General features: G+C 38.0%; 1 protein-coding gene across 3 annotated transcripts in view; it reads right to left on the minus strand.

The window, feature by feature from the left end:
• CRIM1 (cysteine rich transmembrane BMP regulator 1) overlaps positions 1-12843 on the minus strand; it is a 184682-nt gene that overhangs the window by 51131 nt on the left and 120708 nt on the right. The window lies entirely within an intron of this gene.

Here is a 12843-nt window from a genome sequence, read left to right on the forward strand (position 1 = left end):
GTAGTACAAAGCCCATCATAATGGTCCTTGTTTTGCAATGCAGCTAAGTGACAACTTATATAATGTAAGATTGTGGGAAGGGTGTCCTCAAAAGGAATAGGGCCACTGACATATTTATGTAGCTTCTTTTTAACCAAAAGATACTATGAACTTCTTCAGAGTAAGCTGGTCCTCACAATATCTTTGTGAGGAGCTAAGTACAGAATGTCTCTACCTATGTTTCCACAAATGGAAAATATGAGGTGCAGAGAGGGTGACTGGCTTATCTAAGTTTACATAGCAACCCAGTGGCAGGCTGGGAATAGAACAGAACAGAGGTTCCTGACCTCCTGTCCAACACTCTATCCATTAGTTCACACTGTCTTTCTCCAGTTTCATTTCCCGTTACCAGGGAAGAGAGACTAAAATAAGTGTTTTAACTGCCACTGCTAAGATCAAGAGTTCTACATTTTTATCCATCTGCTAAAAGAGGCCAATGATTCAGCCCTTCACAGGTAGCAGGCAACTATGACTTACTCAAGAGATGCTTTGATCAGCACTCTCCCTGTAAAAATACGTATTAAGAGGGTATAGGCACATTCTCTATTTTTATTGCAACACAGTTTGAAGAACATCTCCCTGAAATTTTTATGTGAACTTTCCACCGCTGTAAAATTTCTAATTTCTTTAAATCACTGACGTATCCTCTCTGACAGGTAACTGTAAACATCAAAAAGTAGTTTAAGTTTAGGCAAGTTTCAAGATGCCATGAATTAAATACAGCTGTGCTGCTTTCTGATATTCTCTTAAAATTTACTGTAAACATCTTTGGTTTGTGAACCTACATAGCTTTTCTTTTATCATTACTGTTATTAGTCACCCAAAATACTGATTCCATTTCAGCCTTTGGCCACAAGACAGACAATGTTTTGTCAACATTATTCTAACCACAAACGTAAGACAGAACAGAGGACTTGAATCACTTTTAAGGAACTACACTATGGATTATCCCAAAGACAAAGGAGTTAGGTATATGCTCTAGAGTTCTGAGAGCAAAAACCAGGGCTGGATTCTGAAATCCATGCTCAGTGCTTTAGGGAATGGCTTATGGGTAAAGAAGTGTTTTGAACATATCTACGTGGACCAAAGCTTTGTAGTCTTTACTGATATTTAAGTTCACAAAAAACTTTTGCCTTCAGAAAATACATTATGGAAAAATGTATTTGGGCAGATTATACCGATGCTGGAAATGCATAATAATCATAGGGTAGTGTAAAATTTTACTTTTAATGAATTTTAATGATTTGTGAAGAGAATTAATAGTGCTGTGCTGTATATGCTCTGTTTGATACTTATTATGTTTAATGCATGAAATCAGAATTGTGATCTGTGGCTAGGAAGTAAAAGGAAAAAGAAATGGGATGGTCTGAGGATCAGAACCATGCCACTGACTTGAACCGTCCCACACCTTATCCAAATAGCTTCATCATCTAGGTAGAGAGTCACAGATGTCCATCAAGCACACATTTCTCCAGGAAAGGAGATCCGCTGAGCATGTTTTCCTACAACATTGAGGGTGATAGCTTTTTCTCAGTTTAACAAATTAAAAGAAAATGGACAGAAGAGCTATTCATTAGGTGCTGGCAAATATTTAAGATAAAACAAGCCTTACTGGATGTCTTCCAAGTCCCAGATAATATGGTCAAGGGCAAGAAAGAAAAAATTATTTTGCACCTTTAAAATTATATTTCTCCTTCATTTATGATACATTAGATGGAAGAAATTGGAAGTATATATATTTCAAATTATGTCTTGCTCAACATTTAATGTTAAAACACAGAACAACTCAACAAAACCATTTACTCATGGAAATTGTCAATTTACTCTAGAACTATTCAATTTCCCCTCATACGTTGGCTGAATACAACAACTCTCACCGTGATATAGCCAATACAGATAGAAGTCTAAATGTTTTTAGAAAGCATTTTAACACTTGTCCTCTCATTTTTATGACATTAAGAAACAAGTATTATTTTCAAGTACAAACTGGAACAAAATTTTAAAGCTTTTTGTGGTGACGCATGATTTTGTGGGTACTTACTGCTGTTGTCCTAGGTCACTGGAGGAAATGGTGATCTACATGTAAGAGACACATTTGTAGACAACTAGCTGTCTAACATTTCATCTGAAGTCATGCATTACATTCTATTCCCTTCCATCATTCTCTCAACATTTTAGGGCCTGGTGTCCTACCCTGTGAGGCCCTCTCTGTATCACAGTTAAATTTCTGTAAGAACATTACAACAGGAATATGTAACTACAAGTTATCTAGCAAAAGAGCTGATATTATCATAAACCAATCTGAGAGTTCGCTTTCAGTCCAAAACATTCACATGTAATCTCAGGAGTGGTGCTCTTACTAACATAAGGACAGTGTTCTGGGAAAGAAAAACCACTGCAATTCAATTTCTTATTCCAAATAATGAACTCCAAAGTGAGACCCATTTGATACCATCCTGAATTAGAGCATTTAAAATCAACGTTACATTTAGAGTCCTTATAGAGTAATGACCAAAAGTTAGACAGTTTGCAAAGTTTCTATCCAAGGAAGTTCTTAGGGTGGGAAGAGGTAATTTTAAAGAATCTAGAATCATGGTATCATAGTATGATTGTTTCTAATCCACACAAAGAAGTTGGAGGAAGTGTTGGTGACATATGTGACATATGTGAGCTGCTTTGTTAAGAGTACTCTGTGTGTCAGGGACTGTTCCTATCTCACACTTTGTACAACAGTGTTCTGAAAATGGAGAATATCTCGATGAGTCTTGGCCTGAAGACCAGAAGATTCTCATGTAAATCCTACATTTCTATGCTCTTATATTACATGGAATACTGAAATGATAGGCCAGAAAGTACATGCCTTTCCAGAAGGATGATGGTGATGCTGTGCCCTTGGCAGGTTTGGGTATTATCTGTTGAACAGGGGTCCTGCTAAGACTTTTGGAGACAATGATGCATCATGGTATACAATGCCTGTTGCTTGGAGCAAAGAAAACTGTCCCCCCCCCACCTTCAAACTGGCTGGGCAGAGATGTGTTAGTGGGCCCCTTTCAAAGGAGAAAAATTGTCTCAGATCTCCTCATTTAGGAGAATGAGCAAATATTTGCACAAAGGTGGGTATCTGGTGAGGGGGAAGTTCAGTGAGGTTCTGCTTACAGGATCAGCCTGAAATTCCATCTCATCTTGTATTGAATCAGCTGAGGAATTAAAGAAATACCTTAATGTCCTCCAAAGGAAGAAGGCTTGAAACAGCAGGAATTCATTGTCTTTGGCTACAACTATTTCTAAAGGGAACCCTGGAACAGCTTCTTTGTGGAGAAGAATTCTAGAAATATTTTCTGAGCCTAGAAGCAATAAAGAACAAAAATGGGTGTTTGTTACATCTACATCCAGTTTGCTTGCTGTTTCCTACCCCGCATCTGAGTGGGGACTGCTGTTCTCAGCTTGCTGTCTTCCTGAATGATTTTTAAAGACCCTCTGAGCACCTTATGCTGTCCAGAAGAGTTATTTTTACAAGAACCCTTGGAATTGTGTCAGGAGTGCAGATGTTCAGCCACCAATTCTTATCCTAAGCCTTAGAGAACAAAATTCTGGAAGCAGACCTATTATAATATGCAATAACATTAATACATAATGGTTTTTTATTTTACATTTATTCAAAATTTAGAGATAACTATTTTTCATATCTTAGAAAGCCCAACAAAGCCCTTCCTAATAAAAATATTTCCAGGAAAACATTCATATTTTTTTAAGACTTAGAGAGCCCCAGAAACTAAGTTTCTGAGGAACACCACCAATATTTTACATTGATGTTCAAATATTTCCTAGGAGCAATTTTATCTACTCAATGGAGATGTTAAGGTGCTGTGGTCACAGTTAATTGGATGAGGAGCACAAAGTTAAAATCAGTATTTTAACTCCAAGGCCACAGCACTAGGCCACAAAAATAACATATATTTGATTATTTAGGAGATATAAATGGGTTAACTAAATCTAAACTCTCTACTTTCTTGCTTTTTGTTATTTTATAGAAAATTCTCCAAAAAGAAAGGGAAGAAGTTGAAACTCAAATTTAACCTTTTAAGATGCTAAAGTTTTAATATCAGTCCTATTGTCATATCAGATAGTTCAACACATCTGGGACAACAAGAGAACTAAAAAGAATATATTTTGATCTTCAATAATTTTAAAGTGTGTAATAATAATGTGAATTTGCTCCTGAAATAATTTATATAATCACTAGTTTTTACATTTTGAACAACTGTAGCTTAAATGAAAATGTTAATGGATCCTTTTAACTTGGTGTCTAATCTTTATCACTCCATTGAACTTCTGGTTTTGAAATAATGCATACAAAGTTCTTCTCATTACCTTGATTACTATGAGCTGTTTATCTCCTGCAAATAATACTAATTATTTCCATTGAGGAAGGTGTGAAGCACTCTTTCTGATTAGCAACCCTGGGAAGGCTGACAGTCAATTAGTAGTTCTTGAGTATGGGTGGGCGATTTCTGGAAAAATACTTGTGGAAGACATATAGAGCCATCCCTCCTGGGTCTGTCTGGAACACCGCCTCTGACAGGGTGGTGGTGGGGGGGTGGTGTTGGGGATTAGCTCTAGTTCCAGATTTCTATCATCTCTGGGAGTGCTGCATCACCCTGCTGCCATTTGGGTGCATGGCAGGTCTGGAGGGCCTGGAGGTGAGGAGCAGCTATCTACTAGCACCCTTGACTCCAATGAAAATATGTGCATGCATACACGTTCATGCGCCCACAGTATTTACCTCTCCTTTTGGACTTTAATAATGGTTTGCATAACGTCACATGGCTCTTCTCTGTAAATTGACAAGCCTGCTTATTTGATTGTGAGAGACAAAGATGAACAATTTTGTTCTCTTTTCAGTCCTAATTCATTCTCTTAGGAGTTTTAAAAAATCATTTGTTTGTTTGTTTATTTATTTAGGGCTGCACTTCATTAAGCCATGTGAATATCTAATGAATGGAAAAATTCTAAAGCTTCCCTAACTTTCTAAGGCTAAGTATATCAGGCCTCCTATAGCCTACCAGTTACTGTGAGGCTGGCCAGGGCCATAAAACTGTAGATAAAGTTGGACAAGACAGAACCAAAGGAGATAGCTTATCTGCTTTACTGTGTCTTCATATGTCATTCTGTTACCACAGTGGCTTTTCAACCACTGAGCCACCCAGGCGTCCTCCACAGTGGCTTTTCAAATGTGACCCTAACTGGTCAGAAAACCATTCCAATAAATCACCAAATTGTCAACACAATTATAGCCTGGGAAGAGAAGTGGTATAAAGATGAAATTTTCCCAAATGAAATTAGAGGGGAAACTATTAATGTGGATGATAAGAAGAAAGAGACTGAGGATACAAAACCCCCCTAACCTGGAAGGTGGGGATTTCCATGGGGGTATGGATGTGTATTTACAAAAAGTCTCATGAAGTCATGGAAAAATAACTACAGCTGGAGTTCTCAAATTCTTTCAGCCACTACACACTTAGTGATCCTTTTTTCCTTTGTATATATTTCTCATAACAACACCTACATCCTTGTAATTTTTAAAGTACTTATCAGAGAGCAGTTTCTTTATTTAAAATGAATAGCGTGAAAATGTCCCCAAGATCTGTATTATTTTATGGTCAGATAGAGAAGTGACCATATGTTTACTTTAGACCTATTTATTAACTTTGTATGCTTTTTTCCAAGGAACTTGGCTGTTGGAGATATTTTTCTTCTTTTATCAATCTCATATTTAATAGGAAAAGACAGTAGTAGGATTCTGAGGTTATTATTCAAAGACCACAAAAGACAAATTTTTTTTTATATAAAGGATATATTTTTCCAAGAATCTAGCTTGAGAGATCTTACCAAAAAAAAAAAAAAAAAAAGATTCCAAGAATAATTTGAATCTTCTATATGAGTCTTATATTTTATTTTTATATTATTTTATCGTTCATTTTCTTAGATGATGGAGCTTGGTAATCTTTAACCAGAAATAATGGGTCACATAAATACATTTGTATATGTGTGTGTATACACATATTTTAACAGCTATATTGAACTGTGTGTCAGGTGCTCAGCATTTTGGTATCTCAACACACCCTCGAGGAATGGTCCCTGCATTAGGAATGATGATTTATTCACAATTTATAACTTCAGCACCAAGACTAGTATTTGGCCCACAGTTATGCTAAATGACTGAATAAAGAAGAAAAAAGATGCCTGGGCACCGAAAGTCAGCATACACTTTTTTGATGAAGAAGGGCTCCCATTCAATATTGTCCTTAACAGGCTGAATCCCTCATTTACTACCTTTTGGAGGACTGGATAGTAAGTTCTTTAGGATTCTCATTGCTGCGCTAGTCCCTTACACATAGTTGGTACTAAATGAGCTTCCCCTGAGCAGCAAGCTAGATCAGAAGGCTGCTGTGAACCTGACACTGTAATAATAGTGAAAACTGAGCAAAAATCCCCAAATCCAAGCAGTCTAAGCGAGAAACCCAGTGATGATAAGCAACTGCCTGAAACAGGTTCGATTATGATCTGTATCTTTGGCTTGAGAAGGCAGACAAATATACAAAGCAGCGTAGGTCTCCCTCAAAATTCTTAACATAAAATCTGACACCCTGAAATTTCAATTTTCTGAGGAATTCACTTCTATGACTATCTCAATTCACTGATGGTGCCGAATAAAGTATTATGAAAATAGTCCTGCAAAGAGCTGGGCACACACTCAATTCAGCAATACAACAAGCAGGGGATGAAGAATGGGCCCTTTTGCTTAGTGCTCAGCAAATTTACCTTGCGACGAAAACAAACAGTGGCAAAGAGTCAGAAGGAGAAAAGGGACGAGTGGGCTCCTGAATGTGAAAGAGTGCACAGATGATGTCATCTCAGCACCTGGCACCTGGAGGGGGAGCTGAGGAGCCCATTTACTTTACTCAGTCGGGATGTGCCACTGGTCAGGGCCCAGGGCCTGGATGGGAACGAGGCTGGGCAGCTGGGGAGCATGAGCACTGAGACAACTGGGGAACGCGGCTTGCGTGCCCTCGGGTAGGGCCTGTGTCCCTGCACAGCCACAATAGGCTTTCCTGGAGGTCGAACAGCAAGGTCAAAATTCCTGAGCCAGGGAGAGGCTCAGGAAATCTAACAGGATCAAAGGCCAGGCCACAGAAAGGTCAGAATAATAGTAACGGTCTCAGTACCTGAGAATAGAGCCAGGAGCAAGAATGGCTTCTATATCTGAGCCAGGATGGTCAAGTACTTTTCATATTCACCAACTTCCTTTTGTCATCCTCTCCCTTTTCATAATGGGGGTCTAAAGAGAAGCTATGCCAAGGACATGGACTTGGAGACAGGAGATTTAGCTTGAGTCTCTATTCTCTCATGGTCTTACACATGATGCTGAACCCCTTTGGGTTTCTATAAAATGGGAATATCCATTATTCCAACCTCACAATATCACTGTGAGGCTCAAATAAGATCATAAAGAGGGGACAATAAACTCTAGGGGTTACATGGCTATTACTTGTTGCTATAATTACTCTTGTCATGACTATCCTGCCCGCGTGGAGCTACAACTGGTCTCAAGAGGATGGCTGAGTAAATGAATTATGTGCCCTTTTGCAGGCCTTAAATGTTCAGCTGATAAATGGTATGACAACTGGTTTGGCATTCTGAACCCGGTCCATTGTAACCTAAGCATCCTTTTCTATCTCCAATGATAACATGAAAAGCATCTGGGATGTGGGTTGGTCCATGGCATCCTTTCATATGGTCTGGTAAGCTTTGGAGCGTGTTAGTGACCAGCCACTGGCGCCTTTCACATTTGCTGAGTGGCAGTCTGATATCATTGTTCCGCATTTGACTATATCCGTGGTGTCTCGAAGAGAACAGAAATCTCTTCATAATCAGCTTATCCAGTGTGAGTTGAAACAATGGTTCTGTGTGCCTGGCTGACCCCGTTCTTCCTCTCTTATGATGGGGGCCTTGCTGGATCTTTGGGGAGGAGGGCAAACTCATTACATTAAAATACGGAATATTTTGGTAGCTTTGCCAGTGGTCTTGCCACTCTCAAATTGCAAGAGGAGACAGAAGACCCATCTCTAAAAGCTGTCTTTGATAAACAAATCCTAGTTTCAGATGTATGACTGAATAAGACTTACGTCAACAGTAAGAGACAGTTCAACCAGTACTTTCTTAACAATACTGGGGGCATTTCACTCAAATAATAATGTGCTCAGTGTCTGTCACAGGACTGTAAAGCATCTCTACTGAATTAATCTGGCCTAAAATCTCCATGGAATCTTTCTAAAACTTGGTTCCCAGAAAGCATGAAAGAGTCATAATCTTGAAAAGATCTGAACTTACTGATCCCTCTCAATCTATGAGGCATATGGCCATCCATCCCAAACTATTTATTATCTTTGCTAAGCATTTTTTAGATAAAATTTTGAATAAAATAGAGACTCCTTGAATTGTTTTTAAAAAGTGAACTGATGTGCAGGGCAACAGCTTTCTAATAGGGTGAAAAAGAATATCATCTCTTGTTTTCTTAACAATAGCCAAACTAATGGTGCCAGGGTCACAGTATAAAAGCACAGGTATAGGCAAATGGCAAGTACCAAAGACCCAAACAAGCATTAAATACACCTTGCTTGGTTCCAAAGCAGATCCAAAGCAGCCTCAAATTATATCATGCATGTATACTTTTTCAAAAGGGAGGAAATGAAGGCCAAGGTAAATTTTTAGTAGAAAAGAATTTACTGGAGCCAGTAAATGGGATGAGGTCAGCACCCAGAGCACATGCTGTGAGGTCCTGCCTGGTTGGGACGTAGCTCACAGATACAGCTCTTGGTTTGCTCCAGTAGCCAAGGTGAAGAGTCAAATCTAGACTGCTCAGGACTCTAAGACTCCCCAGGAGCCAAGTACTTGTTGGCCTCAGAACTTTCTTGGGGATTCCTGATTGTGTTTCACAGTGGCACTGCAAAATAAAAGACAGAGCCTTGTACTGAATCTTATTTTCGATTGGTGACCAGCATTAATTACATTTTGTGGTCTCTGGTCTGGCCACCTGAATTGGGCTCTGTTTCAAACAAATGTGATAAATCCAGCTAATCTCTCAGGTGTGAAAGTAATATTCACTTGATGTGTAAAAAGGTATTCTGTAGGTACAAATGGTAATTTGGCCTAACTCCTAATAATTCAACTCGAATTAAAAAAATGCCAAGGCATTACCATCACTTCATGCTTCTGACAAATTTCAAAAAAATTACTCAATGTTCATTATCACTGATTACCTACTGAGTTTAGAATAAACTGATGGTAGGTCCCCTGGACTATGGTATGGCACAGCTGAGTCCCTGGTAGACCTCCCAGTGCATGCTGATGGTTATGGGGAGCAGTTAGGAGTCCCAAATGGAGATGAGGACATATGAATGTCATCAGCTCCCTGCCCCCTCAGGAGCTACCTCTAATGGAAGATCCACAAATGGCTAAGGGACACTCTTTAGTAGACATTTTCACTCCTGATTTTTTTTTTTTAAATAATAACACTGTAGCACACATTTTATACACTGAGTGACATTTTATCTTCAACAGACAGACACAGCACAGGAAATACTCTAAAGAGGGCCTCTAAAACAATTCACTGGGTTACAATCTCTAAAGCTAACCCTCATATATTAAATAATGTAAAATCATTTTGTTCTTATAAGATAAACTTAAGACCATACAGTGAAAGTTTAAAATGGTACAACCAGAAGTGGAGTTAGAGAGCTAGGATATTAAAAATAAATCTTGGAGGAATCACTAAGTCTCTTAAAAGAGTTATTTCTACAGGGAAATTATTTTAGTCTAATTTATTTGAAAATATGTTTGAATGGAGCACCTGTAACATCATAAAAAATGTTGTAATACATGACCATTTAAATAAATGCTTCTAGCCCCTAAAAGTCATAAAAATACTATGTAGTAAGTGAATTGATTTTTTTAAAAAATAAACACACCAGGAGTTATACTTACAAATAAGTTGTTATTGCTAAAAGCACACTTTCAGAGGCTATATGCTTGTGCTAAAATGCTATTCATGTTAAAATTCTATTTGAAGCTTCTCTTTTAGAGTAGCTTTTCAGAGCAAATTACTATGTCATAGAAGACAAAGTACCTTTATTTTACTGTCCCTTTCTGCTTCCCCTGAACGATTTTACTGAGCTAGATCATCCACTTTTTTTCACGAGACTTAGACATGAATGACTCTATTTCCTAGAGTCTGATAAACCTTTAAAGTCAGGGGTCTGAGAAGCTACGGGCATTCAAAAGGATGTGCCACAAGCTCTAATACCAGTTCCAACAGAGAAGTATCAAAAATGTCCTGAATGATTGTATTTCTGCAGGAACTGCGTAGTTTTCCCAGAGAACTATTTTGAAAGGAAACACACTTCACTTGGATATGTAAATCTTGGTACATTTAAAAATAATTTTGCTACTTTATCATTGGACCTTATATTGGTATAAACAAACAAGCTTCATATAAAAAGTGCTGCACTGAGAACACAGGTCTCAGGTGTGTTGAGTCCATTCCATTTCCGTTCTAGAACAGAGGTAAAGCGTGGAAGGAGATGAAGATGAGGATTTTAAAATAAGATGGTCTAATAGAGTCATGGTTAGGTAAAGCTGAAAATCTCTGAAAAGCTAGACAATGTGATTATTAGCTAAAATGTTAAATTTTATCAAACTGACAAAAGATAAAAGGAAACCAATTCTGCTACTTCTGAGTCAATGGTTATTCCATAAAGAAAATGAGATCTGTCTTTTTTAAAGTCCACGAGTCTTTTCTGACGGGCATGTTTCTTAATAACCTTCATTAACTTCTGTTTGGTTGCCTAAGAGTTGTCTCTTATCCAAAAAAAGTTTAACACAGTCTCAGTAGAGATTGTGTTTATTTAAGCTTGTTGGAAAAACATTCCTATCATTTCAAGAATGACTAAATATTTTTCATTCACATAGTTAGCATTCCAGACTATGTTTTCCTGCCTCTGTTGATTAGATGAAAATTAGCAGGCCCAAGTCTAAGCTATTAGATTCAATTATTATCTGCGTAGGAAAATTAGGAGACACCTAGCAATAATGCCCTTTTAGGTATGGGAAGTCGATAGCAGGAGAAATAAACAGCAACCTGCCCCTCGCAGGCCACATCCCCAGGAAAATGCTTAAGAGCCGGGGTTGCTGGAAGCTGTGAAATCAGAGGCAGAGGTTTTTCTAATCATGTGTTTCATAATACGCTCTGAACAATAATATTCTAATGTTACTTGAAATATCTAAAGCTATTTTAAATTACTGGAGAAAACCAAAATATTATGAAATTCATTCAAGAAAAATTTTTGATGCTTTAGGTTAAAAACCTACCTAGGTTAACACACAGTCATCTGCTGTGCATTTGTTACCCAACACAGGACCTTATTTGGACAAGCTAAAAAACAGACTGTGCTGTATTTTAATTCCCATTTATGGAATGAGTTTCCAGGACACTTAGAGTTAAAAGATGAAACAGCATGCCTAACGGTCTTTGAGATATTACGAGTATTTTATTATTCTTGGCCTACTAATAATAGCACCGTAGATGGCACTGAAGCAATACCACCCATAAACTGAGTTTTGATCCCTGTTTGATGTATCAGAATGTTAATATCATGTGACCTCGTGGCATCTTTGACTTCACTGCCTCTTGGGTCAGTGAAACTATGCTTGACTCCTTGCCACAGAAGCAGTAGCTTAATCATTTGAGATACTGTTCAGTGAGGAAGTATTATGGGCAGGGCTGGAAACATTTTTTCTTGTTTTAAGGAATTCCCACCCAGATATGTGCCTGGTACAGACTTTTCTGGCAGCCCAGTAGAAAATTCATTTGAAGGGCGGTTTGATTCAAGTGATATCATCAGCATTTATGGGATAGAAAATAAAAATTCCTATAAAATTAGGATTGATAATGAGGAGGACAGTATGTTTGACAGACCTCCAGTCCCCTGGAGGTACACAGCATGCATTCTACTCGGTGAGCTGATATTGCAGTGGCTTACTAGAGCCACACAGGTCAAGAAAAGCCTCAAGTTCTTCAACACTGTCTCAAGTAGGATGAGGATTACTCAAGTAAGAGATCCAAGAAAGCCAGGGGCTGGGACAAAAGATAGTTGATTGGTTCAATCACATTCTATCCTAAGTCCAGAGAATTAGAATCAATGCAGAAGGCAGCTCTTAACCTTCTACTTCAAGAATTGGTTTACTTCAGGTTAGGGGAATTATTAGGCCTTTCTGAAACTTCGTTCAGTTTCATAAAATAACTCTGCAAATAAGACACATGTTAAGTTTTTATTATGGAAAATTTTTTTCAAATACTGAAGTAAATAGCATAATATGACAGATCCTTATATACCCAATATCTAGCTTTGATAAACTACAAATAACTCTTTGATTTCTTGAGATGGGAAATAGATTTGCTTTTGTTTCAGAGAAACAGAACTAGTTGAAAAAACTAGCCATTTGCCAGACTCTTCATTTTATGAGGTTATTTCCATGAGGCATGGAATTTATTTACTGGAAATCTAAGTCATAATATTGAATATTACCTTATAAAATATTACCCACGTTGTTCCTAATTTTGAAAGGTGATACTCTTGGTGTTGGCTCTGAAATCCCCCAGGTCATCAAAACAAACAAATCCTCCCAGCAGGAGACTGTACACACTGGGCTCGAAGAACACTTAGGTCACAGTGGCCACCTGGGTGG

Source organism: Canis lupus, chromosome 12, assembly GCF_048164855.1.
Source record: "Canis lupus baileyi chromosome 12, mCanLup2.hap1, whole genome shotgun sequence".
NCBI lineage: Eukaryota > Metazoa > Chordata > Mammalia > Carnivora > Canidae > Canis > Canis lupus.